Genomic DNA, 22,307 nt, shown 5'->3' on the forward strand with positions numbered 1-22,307 from the left:
AGAAAGCTGTTTGATCAAGACTGGAAGGAAGTGTGGCGTGAATTATATGGGTACAATAGAGAAGAGTCTGGTGGGCAGAAAAAAGATCCACGGCAAGGGGTTTAAGCCCAGCATGCTTAGAGCAGAATAAATACGGGGAACTGAGATGGGGGCGGAGTCTGGCAAATCATGAGGGGTCTCATCTGCCCTTACAAGGACTCTGTCTTTTACTCTAGGGGAAATGGGAGCCACCAGGAGTGCTTGTGTGCAGGAGTGACATGGTTTAATAACGCCAAGTTCTGATCATTTTATAGTGATCAATCTGGCTGCTGTATTGAAAATGGACGTTAGGGGAACGAAGAAACAGGGTATCATGGAGACTAGTGAGGACGCTTTTGTGTTATTCCTGGGGAGAGATGACGATGGCTCAGCCTAGGGGAGCACAAGGTGATGAGAAGTGCTGGGATTCGGTTTTGGCTTTTAAGTTACGGCCAGCTGGACTCCCTACCAGCTGATGGGAAAAGCTGTAGGGAGTCTAGGTGTGAGGGGGTGGGGGTCACAGAAAAGCAGGAGTCCTGATTCAGCTACGTGGTGTCCCAGACACCTACTAGGCACCGTATCTCACCACTCTCCTGGATTTGTTGAAGTCGTTAGTAACAACCGTGGCGCCCTTTCCTTGAACCCAGGTACAGACACAAAGTCTGTCTCGATAAAAGCTGGCACTAGAAGAGGGAGCCGTACGCCATCACGATGAGTTGCTGGTCAGCTGAAGCATTTACCAAGTGCGTAATACAGGTGTCCCTTCCACTCTGACAAATACTTAAAACGCTTTTACTTTACATATGCATTTCAGGTATAGCTTTATTTAGGGTGCATTATTCAGATCATTCTGACAGTGTAGTATGGCCACTCCAGAGTTACATTTCCTCTGAAAGTAAAATGCTTTCTTCTTGACTTGGAATCGTTAACAGCTTGAGATAATCTGCACAGTTTTTAAGCTGTAAATTCAAAATTATCATAATAGTATTTCTGCATCGCTTGTTTAGCAAAAACAAACTCAAAGGTAACCTATTTTCGGTTCCACTTGTACTTTATGTCACATTTCTGATAAACTATAATTCTGGGTCAACATCTTCTTTTAAGAGCATTTGAAGGTCAGTACTAACATGCTTTCTTTCTTTCAAACAGGGAGCTAGTTCACAGAAAGTATGCTCACATGATACATCTGTGTTAACAGGGGGAAGAAATTAAGTGAACCGGCAAGCAAGCGATTTGGTAAGTATGAAAAATGTTCAGAGAGTAGAAAGTGAGAAAACAAGAATTCATTAGCTTGTTGTTGTTCCTGCTGTTGCAACAACCATATCTAGGAGAGTTCTGTTTATACCTCTATTTATAAGAAAAAATAAAGAAGATACATAATAACAGTTACGCGCCTCTAAGCACCATGACGATGAATGCACTGCACGTAAATATTAGGATCCAAAAAGATATCGGCAGATGGAGTGATGGGCAGAAACCAATAAGGATATTTAATAGGGAAATTACATTCATAATTTAAGAACTTTTATTTCTAAGGATATATAATCTTGTGAAAGCATCCCAATATTTTAAGGATAGGCAAAATCTATTACACTTTAATACAGCAAAGCACAGAGAGCCTGGACACCTAGAATACTGTTCTATATCCTTAGAACACTATTTATGTGGCATTGGCAAATCACTGCTGAAGCCCTGTTTTCATCACTCTCATAATGATGGAGGTTTGCCTTGATCTCGAAATCCCTCTTGTTTTACATCCAAAAACTTCTATAAGCCCAGATACTGACTAACACGATGTCAATACAATGTAGCCAACCACTTCTCCAGCTTTTAATCACCCTATAATATGTAAGGTAATACAATACATGTACATCAACTAAGTTCAGACTGCAGAAAACTGAAAAGTTTTAATGCATCTGATTTCTGGGTCTTAGGAAATTTTCCTACACATTGTCAGAATCTGATTTCATGTGAAGGCAAACACAAGATTATATTCTTAGAAAACACTGCCTAATATTTACTTAATAACGTTTTTGAAAATCCTACTGTAGAAGAGAAATCATGCAATGTCTGCTCTCAGACCACAACAGAAGTAACAGAAAGATAACAGGAAAAATCTAAAAATAAGTAGAGACTAAATAACATGTTTCTAAATAACACACGAGTCAAAGAAGAAATTTTTAAGTATTTTGAACTAAATGAAAATGAAAACACAACTTATCAAAATTTGTGAGATGCAGTGAAAGTAGTGCTTAGAGGGCAATATATAGCATTTAATACATATATTAGAAAAGAAGAAAGATCACAGATCAATCACCTACATTTCAACCTTAAGAAACCAGAACAAGAAGAGCAAATTCACTCAAAGTAAGCAGAAGAAAAGAAATAAGAATTATAGTATAAAATCAATGAAATTGAAAACAGGGAATCAATAAAGTCAACTAAACCAAAATCTGGTTCTTAGAAAATAAAAATAAAATTGTTAAGCTTCTACCCACGCTAATTAAGAAAAAAAGAGAAAGAACAAAAATTGCTAATGTCAGAAATGAAAGAGGGGACATCACCACAGATGCCATGGACATTACAAAGATAATACAGGAATACTATAAACAACTCTATGTCCACAAATTTGATAACCTAGATGAAATGAACTAATTCCTTCAAAGACACCACCTGCCAGAACTCAGAAGAAATAAACAATCTGAATAGGTCTATATTTAAAGAAATCGAATCAATAATTAATCCTTCCAAAGGAGAAAACACCAGGTTGGGATGGGCTTATTAGTGAATTCTACCAAACACTTGAGGAAATTACACAAATTCTCGACAATATCTTTCTGAGGATAGGAGCAGAGGGAAGACTTCCTAACTCACTCTATATGCCTAGCATTTCCCTGATACTGAAACCAGACAAAGCTGTAACAAGAAAAGAAAACTACAGGCAAATACCTCTCATGAAATGGGGTTTATCCCAGGTATGCAAGGATGGTTCAATATTTGAAAATCAGTATAATCCACCCCATCTCATGATCACATAAATAGATGCAAAGAAAATATTTTTGACAAAATCCAATACCCATTTATGATAAAAATTCTCAATAAACTAGGAATAGAGGGGAACTTTCTCAAATTGGTAAAAGCTATCTACAAAACACCTACAGCTAACATCATACTTAATGGTGAGAAACTGGAACCTTTCCCACTAAGATCAGGAACAAGGCGGGGATGTCCCCTCTCAACACTCTTTTTCAACATGGTACTGGAAGACCTTGTTAATGCAATAAGGCAGAGGAAGCAAATAAAAGGTATACAGATTAGGAAGGAAGACATACAACTGTCACTGCTGACATATGACATGATCATCTATTAGAAAATATGAAAGAAAATTGACAAAATACCTCCTGGAATCAATAAATAATTATAGCAAGATTGTAGGATACAATCTTGAATAAGTGGAATTTGAAATTTAAAACAGAGTAATTTTCATTAGCACTCCCCCAAATGAAATACTTACGTATAAATCTAACAAAATATGTACAGGATCTATACGAGAAAAACTACGAAACTCCAATGAATAAAAATGAAAGAATTAAATAAATGGAGAGATATTCTATGTGCTTGGGTAGAAAGACTCAATATTGTCAAGATGTCTGTTCTCCCCAATCTGATCTATAGATTCAATGCAATCCCAAGCAACATCCCAGAAAGTTATTTCATAGATATTGACAAACAAATTCTAAATTTTATACACAGGGGCAAAAGACCTAGAAAAGCCAACAGGATAATGAAGGAGAAGAGCAAATTGGAGATCCGATGCTCCCGACTGCAAGACTCATTATAAAACTACAGTAATCAGGACAGTGTGGTATTGGTGAAAGAATAGACAAACTGATCAGAATAGAGGGTCTAGAAATAGACACACCCATAAATACAGTTGATTGTTCTTTGAAAAGGAGCAAAGAATGCAATGGAGCCAAGACAGTCTTTTCAGCAAATGGTGCTGGAACAACTGGACATCACATGCAGAAAAATGAACCTAAGCACAGTCCTTACACCACTCAAAAAATAAATGAAAATAGATCAGAGATCTAAATGTAAAATGCAAAACCATAAAACTCCTAGAAGATAATACAGGAAAAAACCTAGATGACCTTAGGTATGGTCATCTTTTAGATACACACCAAAGTCACAATTCATACAATAATTGGAGAGCTGAACTTCACTAAAATAAAAAATATAGACATGTATCTGTTCTGTGAAAGACAGTGTCAAGTGAATGAGACGATAAGCCACACATGGAGAAAATATTTTCGAAAAACACATCTGATAAAGCACTATTATCCAAAAAATACAAATAACTCCTAAAAACTCAACAAGAAGAAGACAATCCACCCATCCTTTACAGACACCTGGTGAAAGAAGATGTGCAGATGGCAAATATGCATATGAGAAGAGGTTCCACATCATATGTCACTGGAGAAATGAAAACTAAAGTAATGATGAGATATCACTACACGGTTATTAGAAGGGCCAAAATCTGAAACACTGACAACACCAAATGCTGGTAAGAATGTGGAGCAAAAGGAACTCTCATTCATCGCTGGTGGGGATGCAAGATGGTCCAGCCACTGTGGGAGGCAGTCTGGTGCTTTCTAACAAAAGTAGACATACTCTTACCATACAGTCTAGCCTTTTCACTCCTTGGTATTTACCCAAACGAACTGAAAACTTACGTCAATACAAAAACCTTCATACAGATGTTTATAACAGTTTTATTCATAACTGAAAAAACTCAGCAGTGACTAAGATATTCTTCAGTGGGTGAATGAGTAAATATGCACTGTAGTGGTCCAGATGATGGAATATTACTCATCACTAAAAGAAAATGAGCTAATGAGCCTTGAAAAGGCACGGAGGAAACTTAAAAGTATAGTACTAGACGGAAGAAGTCCATCAGAGAAGGCTGTATACTCTGTGATTCCAACTGTATGGCCTTCTGGAAAGAGCCCAACTATGGAGACAATACACAGATCAGTGGTTGCCAGGGATAGGGGGTGAGGGAAAGATGAACAGGCAGAGCATAGAAGATTTTTAGGGCAGTAAAAATACTCTGATAAAAACTGTACCATTCTGGTGAGCGATGTTGATAATGGGGGAGGGCCATGCATGTGTAAGGGCAGGGGCTATAGGGGAAATCTCTGTACCTTCCTCTCAATTTTGTGGTAAACATAGAAATGCTCTAAAATATAGTCTTTAAAAAAAATCATACTACATTAAAAATAAACTAATTTCAAGATACATCTTTATTAAAAATTGAAAATTTCTTTAAGGATAATTATTTCAGAAGATTTCTTTTTCCTTCAAAGTCAATGGCTCTCATCAGTTTTCACAAAAAAAAAAAAAAATCACAGATTGTTATAACATGTGCCTCTCTTTCGGTTCTCTATTTTCTGTATTACACCTCACACTGTCTTTAGTCAGAATATAAGTCATGCCTGTGTAGACATCAAAAATTTCTTCAGAGAAGGCTTAAAATCAAGCTTTAGACAGCTCCCCCCTGCAGTTATTTTTAACAGTAAAGGAAACAAAAATTCTGTCTGAGTAAATGCTACAGCTCAATGGGCCAATTACTGGACATTACCTGTAAAATTCTTCCGCGTATGTGAAGAGCATCGTTCTTTAGAACCCAGGAAGATTTTATCAGCTTTCTGTTGACAGTGCAAATCCAGAATTAGTGATAGTAAGCAAAAGAATCAATTAGTAGTAGCCTTTGGCCTTCTGACCTGCTTAAAAACCCCACCAACACCCTGCGCAGCCACTGCTGAACTAAACTGTGATCTGCAGAAACTTCCCATGAAGGAGAAAACAGACCGCTTCTGTTGTGGTCCTATGTCAGGTTTATCACCAAAGCGCGAGACAACGTCAACTCTTCCGACAGCTGGTCCAGCAGGCAGGTCTACAGAGCGTACGTGACAAGGTCTTCAGAGCATGTCAGTATTCCCCATACTGATTAGAGAGTAAATGTGAGACTACGTCACTGGGGCTTGAGAAATCTAAACCTACGCTGTCCTAGATACAATGGCAAAGTTGACTTATTCAAGATCAATTTTGACCCCAAATGGTATGCTAGGGTTAAAAAAAAAAAAAGGCTAGGAACGGAAATGACTTAATGAAGCGTAATTTTTCCCTATTTTGTATGTGCCACTTAGGCCAGGAAAAGTCTGTCTGGAAGGACTTCATTGGGCCACAGGCAATGGAAAGGAGATATATATTTGTAGAGCAATAGTGGGGACCTAACTAGGGCTGATGGCAAAGTTCTCAGAAACCCTGCGGCTTTAGGAGTTTATAAGATAAATAGTTTCCAGGACCATAGGAACCTGCAATTCCACTCCTGGTCATATATTTGGAGAAAACTATAATTCAAAAAGATATATGCACCCCAATGTTCACTGCAGCACAATTTACAGTAGCCAAACCATGGAAGCAACCTAAGTGTCCATCAACAGACGAATGGATGAAGAAGATGTGGTGTGTGTGTATATGTATACGCTTATATATACACGCACATACATACTGGAATATTACTCAGCCATAAAAAAGAATGAAATCAGGCCATTTAGAGCAACATGGATGGACCTAGAGATTACCTTCCTAAGTGAAGTAAGCTAGACAGAGAAAGACAAATATCATATGCTATTGCTTATATGTGGAATCTGAAAAATAAAAAGATATAAATGAACTTATTTACAAAATAGAAATAGGCCCACAGGTGTAGAAAACTAACTTATGGTTACCAAAGGGGAAGGGGGGAGGGATAAATTAGGAGGATGGGATTAACATACATACACTGCTCTATATAAAATAGATAACCAACAAGGACCTACTGTATAGCACAGGAAACTATACTCCATATATTATAATAACCTATAAGGTAAAATAATTAAATAAATAAATAAATAAATAAATAAATAAATAAATAAATAAATATATATATATATATATATATATATCTGAATCACTGCTACACACCTGAAGCTAACACATTGTAAATCAACTATATTTCAATTTAAAAAGATACTTTCCACAGGTGTTTTAGAAATAACCTCACAGCCTCATGTACCAGTTTTCCCTCAGATCTACTGAACCACTGGGACAGAGGAACTGGTTTGCAGATAACTGTACTCACATGGCAGCTGTGTACTCTGGCTAAATCCAAACATTCCCACATCCTTTGAGCATCCGCTACGTACAAGTGGCGCCATTCACAGAGGACATCGCAGCTGCTGACCCTCAAACCTGTCTGGCCTGCCCCTTTCCGTCCCACCCTGGAAAATGTAGTACTTCGTAACCTGGCTATAATTGATACCAGAGTGAAACAATCATTGCTTCAAGATAGAAACGTCATATATACATCCTGCTATGTGATACTTAGAAAGGGATTTTATGCCATTACTTTACGTCAGACATTTTTCTGTCTTTTATTGTAATAAAAGTGTTTCATAGTTTCAGTGTGTTTGAGTATATTACGAGCCTAACGTTACCTAAATATGGATAAATTTATCCATATTCATAAATACTTAGTGCAAGCCTAAATGAAAATGCTGTCACCAGCAATCCAATGCTTCCTTTATTGCATATTATATATGAATGAAACATGTATCTTACATTTAGACACAAAATTTCATGTTTTCCCTAATGTCAAGTCTACAGGCACGCTGTCACTGTTTTGGAACACCCTTCCTCTAATTTTAATTTAGGGGCAATTAATTGACCTTTGCTGAAGGAATTCATCCCTCCGTGATCAAAACAATGTCGCCACACATTGTAAAAGTTACAACTCAAACCAATCAACCAACGAAAAAAACCTGTAATGTTTTAGGTTTATCAGTCTAACTCAGTCTCCTTTTGATGTAAATCTTTTGTTTTCTATAATCTCCCTTGATTTTAAAATACATATTTCAATCTTCATACAGATATATATCTCATCATTTTAGGTATCCCCCTGTATTCACCATGTATTCTTGAATCGCTTTTCCAATGTACCTCACTCGATTTTGAAATGCATTTACTCAACGCGTCCAAAGCCTCCTTCCCTTGTGGATCCCAAAACAATTCCTGGAATTTGGGGGCTAGGGGAGTTTTCGACGGATATTCGAGAACCTTAAAATGGATGTGTTACGGGCAGAGATCTAACCGCTCCCTGCATTCTGTCTGACCTCCTTCACGTCTTCCTGAATGCAGATCTTAAAGAAGCAGCAAAACCCCATTTCAATATGTGCCGTATCTGTGTTATACTCGTATCATACTTTCCAACTTTATTTCAAGAGGCACTTCCCTTGGCACGGCTCTCCCTTTCCTTGGGCAGAGGAAATGACTGCCTCTCTCTACTCTTCTGGCATTTTTCTCTTAAATTTGTTATAACTCCTACTACTTGTTACATTGCAGTGATGCATTTATCTCTCTTTCGCCCTCACCAGACAGTGAGTTTCTTGTGGGCAGGAAACACATCTCACTGTACCTGACATACTGACTGCTGGGAAATCTGTATTGACTAAATCATTACAATATGTAATCTCTTTACACTTCTTGTCTGGGACAATATATACTCTGCTATAGGAGGTACTATTGCGCTTAGTTACAACTCTGTTCCCAGCTAATATATTACACCTGAACTGAATCAGCAGGGGAGCCATGACGATGCATGACAAGAATCAGTGAATGGTCATCAGAACAAGCTTTTGTTTTAATATGCTTTTCTCTGAATGCCATTTAAAAAGCTTACATGTTGTGCTTTTCAATCCCATCCAATTGCCTGAGGGCTCTTTTGTCCCAATCTAGAAATAAGTGGAAGCCTACTCTGGTAGGATAGCAGCAGGTTTTTTAGGTTTTGAAAATCCTCGATCTTCTGCTTTCTGCCCAAGGGTCAACGCCAGAGGGACAGGAAGCTCAGATGCTTGCCCACCTGTGGTCCCTGCATCTCCCCATGGCACAGGCCTTTACGTTACTCCCTTTGTGGAGGTCAGATAAATCCTGTCTCACAGGCCATTTCAAATATCTCACTTTCTTCTCTCCAGATTTTCCCTTCTTTCACGAAGGATTTTTTATTTTTGTTTTCCACAAAGGAGGCATCGCCTACATCATATGGTGCAGACTTTCCATTCTATAACTTAGAATAAAACTCTAGGTCCATCCCTCCAATCTTGGGCCTTAACGTATAAAGAGATACTTTGGGAATGCAAAGTCTGACTTTCAAGAAATGTTTCTGAAAAGAGCAGAAAAAACTTATCACTGAAGACAAAAGCAGACACAGACTTTTGCTTTTCCTTTGCAGGTCATGTATCCTAATTTTGGCGACCACTGAGCTCTCTGACTTAACAGGAGGAAGACCATACAAGGAAATGTGGATAAACAAAAACTCCTTAAACACAGTTGAATTTTTCATCTTGATGCAGTAAGAAGTCCCAGTAAATGACTGTCTATTTTGTGCCAACCCTAGCACTTACTTTTCCCGTATATAATTCATATATGCCCCTCCTCGTGACCATACAAGTTAGAAAATGAGACTCCATCTTGCAAGAGTTCACAGGACTGTTCAAGCAGAAAACGAAGGGCGGCAAACCTTGTTGATTTGCAACGAATCTCCAATATCAAGCATGTTTTTTATGGTTTATAATATTTCCTTGTCTTAAATGTCTGCTGTGAGATGAGTACGATCTTAATTACTTTAAGAATGATATGGGAAAAAATATCCTTTTACTCCAATAAATCACATTTCAGTTAGGGAAACTAAACACACATACATGAAAAACTTCAAAAATTCCATGTGAAGCAACACATCGAAAAGTGCAAAGAGTTTAGATGTTTAAATAAAGCATTACATTTTTAGTCATCAAAATGGCTAAATTTTTTAAATATTTTCAAAATACAGGATACTTCTGTACTTACTTACATGTGAAACTTACATGTGAGATTTTGTGGAAGTATCATAAAATGTGAGTACCATTACAATGAAATATTTAAAATAGTTTTCCAAAAAAACATACACTTCAATTCTAGATATTAGAATTTAATTTTAATATTTCATGGTTTGGAAACACTTTAATTAGAATTCCTGGGAATAATTTTTTTAAATCCTAAACACATTCAAGGAGAGAGGATCCAGCAGAAAACTCTGAGGAGAAGGGGGCCCCTCAGGAAGAGAGCAAGCACTCCAGTGGAAAAGCCACTGTCTGGCACGGAGCCAGGCTGGGGACCTGACTCTGGCACTTGTGTCTGAGCTCTGTGACCTTGAACAAGTCACTTCACCTCTCTGAGCTTCAACTTTGCCAACTATTTAAGAAAACTGAACGGAATGATCTCAAAGGAATCTTCCGTTTCTAAGCTGCATAGTCACACCACCTGATAAACTGTTGCCCAAAAACCTTTAAGCAAGAGGCTTGCAGTGGATGACAAAAATGGGGAAAAAAACTTGCAACTTTTGGGTCAATTTGTTTAATTTGATAATGAGCTTTTCTCCAGCAGTTGAAAGGAGGAACCTGAACTTGCTGGTGCATTAACCCTCGAAGTTCCTCAGGAATATCGTATTCTCTGCTTTTCCAATGCTCGTCAATTTCTGAGGTGACGGACATCCATCCTGGATACAGTGTGATTGAACAGAAGCAGCATATACCTAATTTATGCTTTACTTCCAAATTTTTATTTCAAATACTTTTCTTGAAGCAAGTCAATCTTCATCTTAATATGCTTTCCAAATTTAGCAATGAAGATGATCAAACTTCTTTTTTCCACCCAAAATTTGAGAAATAATGACAGTTAGCTGGAGTTGAATGACACACTTGCCTTTTTGAACGTGTGCACAAACACAGCAGATTCTGTGGACATGTCAAATCTGTTATATGAAATGAAGCTATTTAAAAAGAAGCCTGACAGGATCAAGTCGAATGATGTAGCCTGGGTCCCCAAACCCAAAATATGTCTTGAAGAAGTGAGAGTTTGGAAAAGGTTGCTTCTCATTTTCTTCTCAGATTCAGATTATTTATCTGTCCCCATAGAGAGGCAAATGAAAACCACAACTTTGTTCTATACGTTGACAGTTATCTGAGTCAAGCCCTCTTCTTCTGAGAAACAGACTCGAATGGTAGTTATACCCACAGACTGGAGTCAAGACTCTGGGCAGATCTTTACAGAATGTCTATGTGATGCAGCCTCTAACACCCGAAGGTTGCAAACATACAACTAACATCACTGCCCTCATGTCAACATATGCCACTACAAAGTTCAGTAATAATACATCCAATATGATTAAAGTGATAGGCCTACCAAGTGAATAAAACCCCTTTAAAATCTGACTTGGACCCGGTACTTAAGTTAAGCTGCCAGAATGGAAGGAAACACAATTCAAGATGGTCTTTCGCCAAATGTTCACCAGACCATGTTCCAACTCCCCTTCAGTATTCAACCTCACAAGAGTATTCTCCCAACATTTACTAGGAGAGTGGGTCTTGCTTTCCATGGACTTTGAATATTGCAGAACTCCTTTGGTTGGCAAATACTGGTTGAGGTCCTTATTTCATATTTGGACGTTTCTATATTCAAGACTTTTCCACGGGTTTTTCACTGTCTTCCCAAGGTCAGGACTCTTTTCTCCTGGACAGTCTCAGTACCATAACTGAAGTCACCTAGACTATTACAGCTGGTTCAGCTTTTATCCTTTGTTGCTAATTACTGCCAGATGCAATCTAATTAAACCCACCAGGTGTCTCCCCTCCTGTTAGAGTAGCTCCTAGAACCTTGTTATGAATAAAATATAAAAAAAAAATAGAATGCCAAGCATGTAATGAACCTTTCATGGAGAGTTTGATAGGTAGGGTTTAAACCATTTTTTTGGATGATTATAATAGAAGGAATGAGAATAAATTAACTAAAAAATATGTAGGCCGTGATGTACAAGATTATTGTGTCATGCTATTGCTCATAAACATATTATTGCAAAGCTACTTTTCTTAATCTAACTGAAAATGTTATTCATCATGCTAAGTATAACAATAAAGCTAAAAAGTACGACGTGGGATTATTCAAATAGAACATACTATTTTACATTTACTTTCTCAAGGATAGGCACATAATAATTAATATAAGCAATATGATGAAATGAATTACTTTCTTCAACATAATCTGTTGCTTTTAAAACAACATAAGGTGACATTTTGATGCAATATTCTGAAACTAAAGTTTTTTTTTAAAAAATTCTTCTCAAACTATTCAATAGTCCAGCATTTAGAAAGAAGATATTCTTACCACTAAACATTTGCATGTATTTGATATTTTTGTTCTTCAGTGCTTGGAGAACATTTAAGTCAAATACAGAATTGCCAGTTTATTCAATCTCAGAAAATAATTTTAAAGCATTTTTATTCTAACTCCAACGTGTCTCCAACGTGCCATCTATGTGTAGTTTAAACAAGTTACGTATAAATAATTTATATTTAGATATAATTTACGTATAAATTTAAGCAAATTACATATATGTGAATAATGTGTAATATTTATATTGCCTAACTGCTTATCCTGCAAATGTGTATGACTGGACAGGAGAGAGAAACTCATTTGAGACTAGTGCATTTGAAATAACTTTCATTGGAATTGTTAATTCACCTTATAAATCTAAAATATAAATTTTCTTTAGTTTCTAAAAAGGGTGAGAAAGAATTATTTTCACATATCATTGACTGTGTACTATTTTGGTGTTTATCTTATTAAGTTTTTGTGTATAAATTATTGTTTAATATTTCATATGAATCATTCTGAGTTAATATATTTGACAATCACAATTCCATAAGCATTGATGTATATGAACATATAACTGTAATAACCTAAGACTTGATAAATTAGCTATCTATAGGTGATAAAGTCACTGGCTGTGATAAAGTTCAAAGATCAAATGATTAACTTAACGTGTAGTGTAATTCCTTGTTTCTTACGCAAAATGTTTCACTTAAAATATACAATATTATACTTACGTATATGAATACAGTGAACTTACTGATATTAACATACTGCACTGTGTATGCAAGTTAGGTCTATCCTTTTGGTAATTTTGATTGTGTTTTTCAAAATAGCCAATTACTTTCCAGGTTTAAAAAGTCAACTCAAGTATTTTAAAACAACTTAGGTATGATAATTAATTTTTATTAAGGGAAACAAAATAATGTAATAACACTTTGAGCAAAAACAGAACACACAGAAAATTTACCATTCATAACTCAGTTATTTTTTTTCTATCCTTAATTGTTTTTCCAGTGAATGCATTTTAATAAATTATGGTGATATAAAAAGCTGAAAATTCTGAATCTGCTTCCTTCCATCAGTAAAAAATGACAGATATATCTTATGGGTGAAATTATATTGATCTTTAAATATCACTTATTACTGATTTAGATTTTGGTTTTTTCAAGTGTGATGATTAAATGCTTACCTATACTATCTCTATTTTGTTATTAAGGCATTTTATAACAATATTCTTCTTAGACTTATCCACAACTATATACATACTCACATTTTTATAAACTAAAGCAGTTTTACAATTAGCCACCCCCAACACAGTCCCAAAGAGTGGCCCTATATTTCTTCTCATATTAGTGTTAAAGGCTATATTTGATTTAAAATTTTCAATCTATGTAATTACCACTTTACTGACATATCTTCAACTAATTTTTCAAAAGCTCAATCATGGAAGGCAATATTACACAATGGTAAGCTTTAATTATTCTCTTACATTAGATAATACTAGTTTTCAAATAGAAAGTCAACATATTCCAAAATAAACAAACGCGAAATATACTGGAATTTTCTGTTCTATTGCTAGAAGTTCTTAATTATCAGGCTAGGCTGTGCTTTTGACATTTCTTCCCTGGACTTGCTAAACCACACTTCAAGGCTGCAATAACTAGATTAAAGTAATAACACACCAAATGTAGCACCAGGCTGTACTTTTAGCTGACACAAATCATGTTTCACTGGACATGCTATAGTCTGTAACATAAGATGACTTTGCTGGAAAAGCTAGTGTTTGCCAAGCTGGGGTTACATTTACATACTGTCATCGATTTGCAGCTAGGTACCACGAGTTTTTGAGTTTGTAATAAAATAGGGCTGATGTAGTTAAGATACCTTAATTATATTTCTAAATCACATCGGCTTTAACCAGTAGACCATATGATTAAATGCCATCCAGTCTTGTTTCCTATAGGTACCTGAGAATTTCTGGCTGCAGGTTAACTTAGGTTCATTTATACATTTAAAACAGTACATTTGTCTTCGGTTGGGAAAAAATCAAACCGGTAGTTTAAATGCAAAAATAAACACCTTGCATATTTGGCTGGGTTATAATAGGTTGTAACAAAATCTACTCACATCATAAAAATGTCTGTACTAAAGGGATCGAAAATGTATTTTACATAAAATTTTGGTGTTTGATTTTTACTGATCTGCTTTTCGAAATGTCTGTTTACAAATATTTTAACAAACAAGTCTGAATCATTGATTGCCTATCTACACGTCTTTTGGAAAACCAGTTTTAAAAGTCAGGTATGAGGGGTTTATGATTTAGTTGATAATGTTGAGTCCAGGAAGAAATATAAAATAAAATATGCTTTGAGGGGTGTCAAATCCTATGAGCGATATTACTATGGGTATTTCTACTTTATGTAACTTAAACACTTATTTCCCTTACTTATTACAAAGAAGGAAACATAGGTGATTAACAAATTATAATTAAGGGAAACATACTGCTGATAATACAATAGTAATACTGCCTGTATTACATATCAAATACTGCCTGATTTTTTCCTAAAGAAAATAGTTAACTCTGTACAACCATAAAGGAAAACAGTTTTGTCAGAATATCCCCGTTACATTTTCCCCTCCTCCCATTCCTGAAGTTACATGCCCTTTAAAATATAGAACTATATTCGACTTTAAAGCACATTTTGCAGATAAAACAGGGGCTTCCCTGGTGGCGCAGTGGTTGAGAGTCCGCCTGCTGATGCAGGGGACACGGGTTCGTGCCCCGGTCCGGGAAGATCCCACCTGCCGCGGAGCGGCTAGGCCCGTGAGCCATGGCCGAAAAAGCACATTTTGCAGATAAAATACTGAAATATACTGGAACGTGTGTAGTGAAGCAGTATTACCTATAATGTACTATACCATACTTTATTTCTCTTCTTTGAATAACTTTGAGACACAAAAACAAACTGTTGGTGTTTTCGAGGTAGCATAATATCTATGAAAAGAAACATACATTTATACAAAAATAACAATGAAAATACATGTATACAAAGGTATTAGTTTGATGGTCATATTGTCTCTAAGAATTTTTATAGTAATAGAATAGTGATGTACTTTGTCTTAGGAGGCCATACGAGATTTCTCAGGAGGAGCTATAAGTTAACAGGCCAATGGTCCATATGTTTGGGGCTTCACTTTCGGCATTTATTTACATCTTCTTAATCCTTGGAGTAATGCATACTAATTAGGTTTAAATTATTTTTAAATGAGCACTGGTATAGGCAGTGATAATTATTTATGAAGTATTACTGAAGAACACTAGAAGCTACTTCACAAAATGAAACAGCTATCCTTTAAATTGTTCTCAGAACAGGCAACAATGTAGGTGATTAACAGATGTAACTCTTAATGGAATTCTGTTTTATGAAAACAATTTCAACCAAAAAATAAATATGAAGTATTTAAATCTAGAGTAGGTTTTCTTGAGTTCTAGTCTATTTGTTTCCAAAGTTATGCGGGCCTGGGCAAATTCTAACACATGGTGCTAATAAAAAAAACACACACGTAGCAATGCTGTCTGGTCAGAATGTTGCCTACCCGGAAAAACAGTCTAAAACCTAGCTAGGGATTAATCATCTCCTTTTGAGGCTGGAAGAAAGTTAGGCTGTATTTCATGGAGAAATAAAATGGGCCAGTTTTTCCATTCTGTTCTTAAGTGGAATAAGACAGGTTTTACTTAAGAAAAGCCCCAATACTTATCTCAAGGAGAATAAATCAGTGGAGCAAAATCTTCTGTTACCATTTGGACCCAGAAAAGGAATTAGGGAAGTTGGAGCCAGGGTACCTGTCTTCAGGGTATTTGGCCACCTCTGATGTATTCAGACACCATGTATTCATGATGTGTGTGTATGCATGAAGTACGTATGTATGCCTGACGTAAGCGGCACACGTGCGATGTGTGTGTGCACGTGTGTGTGATAAATGCATGCATGTCTGGTGTGCACGTACTGTGCATGCAGCATGAATGTTATGGTTGATATGATTCGGTCTTATTTTTCTTTGAGGACCGGGGTTTCCTTGGGTTTGCCTTCTCTCTGCAATTCTGCAAGATAAAGACCCTACATGATACACAATGTACAAAATAAGCTAAGTTGTTGCTGCAGTTCTTAGAGCAAAGAGGTACCAACTTTGAGACAAATGTTTCACTTAAAATGGCCTGTTTTCATGTTATTAGGTTCTATGTTGCTTCCAGCATGTTTCACTCTCCTTAATTCACTTTTCCAGAGCCCAGTTAAAATAAAATGACTTGTCTTTGCCTCTCTGACATCAATTTCTCCTCATCCACCCCACCTCATCTTGTATTGCTTTTGTCTTTCCTTCCTTCCTATCTCCCTAAAAATTTTCCACTTACCTCATGAAATAGTTCTCCTTTCCTAAGAACATTTCTAATTTTAGGTGCTGCCTAAGACACATCCATTACATTTGTTAACATTTGGAAACCTGTGACAGTAATAAAAAGGTAAATAAGAAAACCATGGTAAAATGTCATGTTCTCTAATTACTCACTGTCAACATCATTTGCTAACGTATGAAAAATGTGACCAAACATTTCAATGTATAATATTCTCTTTAGTAAATCACATTAAGCCTACTGAAATAAGTTGCAGATATATTGCTATACTTTTAGAAAACTTGTTTTCGCGTCAGTCTAAGTCATTAGCATACTGTGATTACGCTTCCAGTCAGCAGGTATCAGACTTTACAAGTTTCTTGTTTACAAGTGATTTATTACTGAATTATAACTATGTTGGCAGTAAAATGGAATATTTACTTTTTCTTTTCCCCCCAAACTCTTTTTTCTCCTAAAACCAGGATAGTGAAGAGTTTTAAATCACCAACGGCTGTAGATTTTAAGTAGTATTAAAAACTAAGAATTTTATGGCTATTAAAATGCTGTCTTTAGAATTACTGTTTGCTATGTGGACCCAGAACTAACCACTTAAAAGAAATAAAAAGTACAGTAATGGTATCCAAAAGAACTCAAAATAGTATTGTACCATAACCTCTCTAAATCACATGTCAAATTCTACCTAGCTGACTTATTTCAAAATATACTCAAATAATTTAAGTATTTCAAAACAGATGTGCGACAATAACATTTTTAATGGTTTTAAAAATAATCACTTTTTAAAGAATCACCTACCCTTCTGCAGTCTGGAGGATTGTTTCTTTCCCATTTCCCTCTGTTAAACTAAATGTGATCTTGCCTAAAGGTGCAAGTATACTTATATGTGCAGGGGCTTCAATAATTCATATTTTTGACATCCAGACATTATACGACCCACTGAATATTCTTAATTAGTTGAAGGAGGAGGCATCTGTATGGATTCACAAATTATTTTATACATGCTTTTAAATATTTTAAATTAGAGCTTCCAATTAAAATTGTACATGTCACATTGTCTCATTTAATTCCACTGTTCTTCAGGTGGCACAGCCTCAGCTGAACAAGCCTCATTGATGTGAGCTGAGCTCAATTAGTTTCTGATGTTCTGTCAAATTGCCTCATTACCTGTCATGCAAACACCACTGACACGTTTACAGTCGAGCACTTTGCACCCATGCTATTCTCTTTAGACCAAAAATGATTATTCTCATTAGAGTGGTGAAAATAAGCAACCTACTAATAAACAGTAAACCAACAGTGATGGGACTTCTATAAATCAAGTGTGTGCTCACACACGTGCACAGGTGCACACACGCACTCACACAAGCTTTTTAAGTTATTTATCCTGTGGCTCTGCCATGAAATTCTTTGAGCCTTGTCGTGGCTGCTTGTCCACTGGGTTTTCCAAATTTCTTCCAATGTACAGATGATCAGAGAAACTAGGAGTTTTCCATTCTGTATGTATCTGAATTTAAAATGTAGTTCACCCTAGGATCATGAAACATACATGCGAAGCCCTGCACAGCAGGTTTAAAATGGCTTAAGCTACACTTACGCCACATTCTAGAAGAGACAGAATAAACACCTACTTCAAACAATCTTTATTTGTAAATCCTGCATTAATGCTGTTTAACCCTTATCAAAATATTGACCCACGGGTAAAGATTTATGTGGTTTTAACCCTTCAATCTGGAGTCACCTGAATGACTTTTCTTTCTCCCTTACCCTTTATTCCTTGCCTTTCGCATGTGGATAGAGGAGTACAGAAGGTTAGAATCTAATTAAAAGATAATGTTTTTCAAGGTTGGTCTGTACAGATGACACGTATTGAAGCAGAAACTCATTTTTTTTTTCCTGAATGGCTGGCAGAAGATCATTAATAGAGCAAAAATCTTGCATTCCATTAACAGTTTCATGATACTGAAAAACACTCCAAAGTTTCTGCCTGCTGGTGACTTTCAACCTCAGCTGCACGTTATAATCCCCTAAAGAGTTTTTAAAAAATACCCATGCCCAGGCTCTACCACAGACCAATAAAGTCAAGACCTTGGGTAAGACTTCTCTGGTGGCACAGTGGTTAAGATTCCGCCTGCCAATGCAGGGAACACGGGTCCGAGCCCTGGTCCGTGAAGATCCCACATGCCGCAGAGCAACTAAGCCCGTGCGCCACAACTACTGAGCCTGCGCTCTAGAGCCCGTGAGCTACAACTACTGAGCCCGCAAGCCACAACTACTGAAGCCCATGTGCACCTACAGCCCATGCTCCGCAACAAAAGAAGCCACCGCACCGCAACAAAGAGTAGCCCCCGCTCGCTGCAACTAGAGAAAAGCCCACGCGCAGCAACAAAGACCCAATGCAGCAAAAGAAAGAAAGAAAAAAAAAAGATCTTGGGGTATTTGCTAGAGGTATGTATGTTCTCTAAAAGCTTCTCAGCTGACTCTCTTGTACAGCCAGGATTGAGAACCATGTTCGAAGGGCATCTGTCCTTATAGGTGAGAAATAACCGTGGGCAAGAATTGCAAGCACGTGACTTCCTTTGGACCTCGTATCTACTGTTTCGAGCAAACTTCAAAGAATTCTTTAAAATTAACATGAACGTAATTTTGTCTTGCTTTAAATATTGTTCGATACATCTATGCCTTATTACTGGAGTTTGTATTGCCATACGTTTGTGAGTTTTGTAATGGAATTTGGGTAACCTATGTAACTATGAATTTGTGGAACTAAAAATACATTCTTTTTTAATTTCTGCTTGAGAATGGAAGTATTCTTCTTCTTCCATGATGGGAGATTAAGTGGAAGAAATCTTGCTGTTGCCTTGGATACAAACCTGGGGTAATTATTAGGAGGCTGGACCATCTAAATTTCTTTCCCACTCAAGTTTTACATTGATCTTATTATACATGCATTGTTATCAGCCTCGGAAAATCTGAATAACCCGGAGTCTGCAAACACTGAACAACAGGACTTCCCAGGAAAGAAAATTTGCTCTTGTGCTGTAGGGTTCATGCCATCAGCAAATACCACTGCAAAATCTGTTTTCAGCATCCTTTCACTTAGCAGGGCATCTGCAAACACGTAAGGAGATTATGAGAATAATACACTGACTGCCCACTACGTTTCACTCAGCGCGGCATGTAATGTTCTTACCCTCCATGCCGCTCTAATTCAGCGATCCTCAAGGTGGGCAATTCGTCAGAGTCTCAGGAAGGGGCTCGGAGGCACATGTAGCAATGTGTACACAAAGCAGTATTTTCCCCCGTTACTTTCATTTGCTTTAGTCACAATATTTAACTTATTTTTTAAATTTACAACCAATATTACAGGAGGGTCTAATATTGTACTTAAAGGATCAGGGAATAAAACTGAAGATTACTGTTATAAATTAAATATGTTTACAATTGGCTGCCGTAAATAGATTCACAAAGTTTTCTTTTAGCCTCTTAGTTATACATTCAAAATTTATTAATATTATAAGCTCTATGAAGTCCCATGTATTCAACTCAATAGTTTCAGGGGATTTCTGCAACTGCGGAGTGAACCCCATATCTTAAATACAAACTGAATGCTAAGAACCTATTCTAGGTGGCCTTGGCCTGGGATGATTTAGGTTTGCCAGGGGATGGAAGGATGATGGAAAGGCCATCACACTTTCTTTCTTAGCCTTCGCTGTGGCAAAAGGCACTTACAAGACTCGCGGTTATAAGGAAACGCACGAAGCAGCAGACTGTTACTTTCATCTAGCTGAAGTTAAATGATCCAAAGAGTGAGCAAATCCATGGCTCTGGCAAGATTGGAATCCTATGCTACCTGGCTGAGTACCTGGGCCAGCCCTGAGTGTTCCTCCTTTGATGGCTGTTCAACTTGGAGCACATGTCTGGGAGACGCAGCATTAATACCCAGCCTTTATTTATAAACTATTTTTTATATTTTAAATAGTTATGCTGCATGGCTTACAATGCTGTATAATTTCCTATTTTGAACCTTTCTGTAGGACCACTGACCATAATTCAAGAAGCCCTTTGCACCTCTGATTCTCCCCTGCGTATGAAACTGCTACCTCTCTTCCGCACCATGAGGAATTCTTGGTGCACATCAAGCGTTCAGTCTGGTAAAGTGTGGTGTTGCCCAAATGTTCATGTGAGTTGCAATCGCACGAGGGCTTTAAAATTTGCAGATACTTGGGTCCTCTTCCTTGGCAAGATTCTGCTTCCCCACCTCAGTAGTGCTGGTTGGGGGAGAGTGAACAGAGAATGTGTTTTTGTTTGGTTTTTGCTTTTAGATCATTACAGTTGGTCCCAATTTCCTACCCTGCTGACCACATTCAGAAGAACTGCAAGGAAGACACTGAACCGCGGGCCGCGAGGCTGTGGTCGAGGTTTCATTTCACCTCCGTGTCCCATGTGCTGTGTCAACGCCTCCTCAGTTGCCCTGTTTGTCATGTGGAATTAAAGTGTTCACTCATTTAAAGCAGTGCTCTGGGTCAGCTGACCCTGGAGAAGATTCTCCTAATTCAGGGTTTCTCTCCCTGGGCACCACTGATACTCTGGGGAGAATAATTCTTTGTCGTGAGGGGTCATCTTCGGACTGTGGGATCTGTAGCAGTGTCCATGTCCTCCACCCACCCAAATCTAGTCCCACCCTTCGAAGTCATGATAACCTAAACTGTTCCTAGACACCGAATGTCTTCAGGGGGGGCAAAACTGTACCCCACCTCCAAGTGAAAACCACTATGCTAATTCAAGTTTTGATATTTTACTAGTCCATTTTATTACTCGAAGAATGCCATATGAGTACATGTTTTCAGTTTCATAATCAAACTATATTCCTAATATTTCAGACAATGACGGCCGTTATGCCGTGAGTTTCAGACTGGCATGTGTTTCCTAATCACAGAGGAAGCTTCGTTCCTACACTGCTCTGTGAATAGATCACTAACCATTATTTCTCCCATTCTTTGGCTTGCACTGAGCCACTTATTACAATTTCCATTTTGCCAGTTTTACCTGTCTTATCAATGCCACGTTATGTAGCCAGACACTGTGGATGACCCAGATACAGTTAAAAAAATAAGGCAAGATTAGATTACACATCACTCCTCTTGGTAGGGAAGCTGAGTGATATCATATGAGTTATGAAAGTTTTTCCTTTTCTGAATCTGAGAAGAATAATGACATTGGATGATTATAGTTCTAGAGCCCTTCAAATAGAGATATCCTTACTGTATACGTTAAGAGCCAGAGGCCCAGGTAATTTAAAGGCTTGTCAATGACTCTCATGACAGCTTAGTGTTAGAACCCAGATGAACCACGGCCAACCTTTGACTCAGTCCACTTTTCATTTGATTGCAGTTTGCCACCTTCCCTAATGCTGTGAAACCATATATATTACTACAGTGATTGCTAAAAAAGAAGAAAAAGAAGAAAACTCTGACAGCAAATCCCAAATCTGCAGTATGTGTTACTTATGCTAGGCAGGTAAGACATTTTCCCATGATGTTTATATCTGTCTCTATTGGAATGTATACACAAAAATTAGCCTTGTGAATGGCTATTT

The sequence above is a fragment of the Tursiops truncatus genome, chromosome 21, assembly GCF_011762595.2.
Source record: "Tursiops truncatus isolate mTurTru1 chromosome 21, mTurTru1.mat.Y, whole genome shotgun sequence".
NCBI classification, from domain to species: domain Eukaryota; kingdom Metazoa; phylum Chordata; class Mammalia; order Artiodactyla; family Delphinidae; genus Tursiops; species Tursiops truncatus.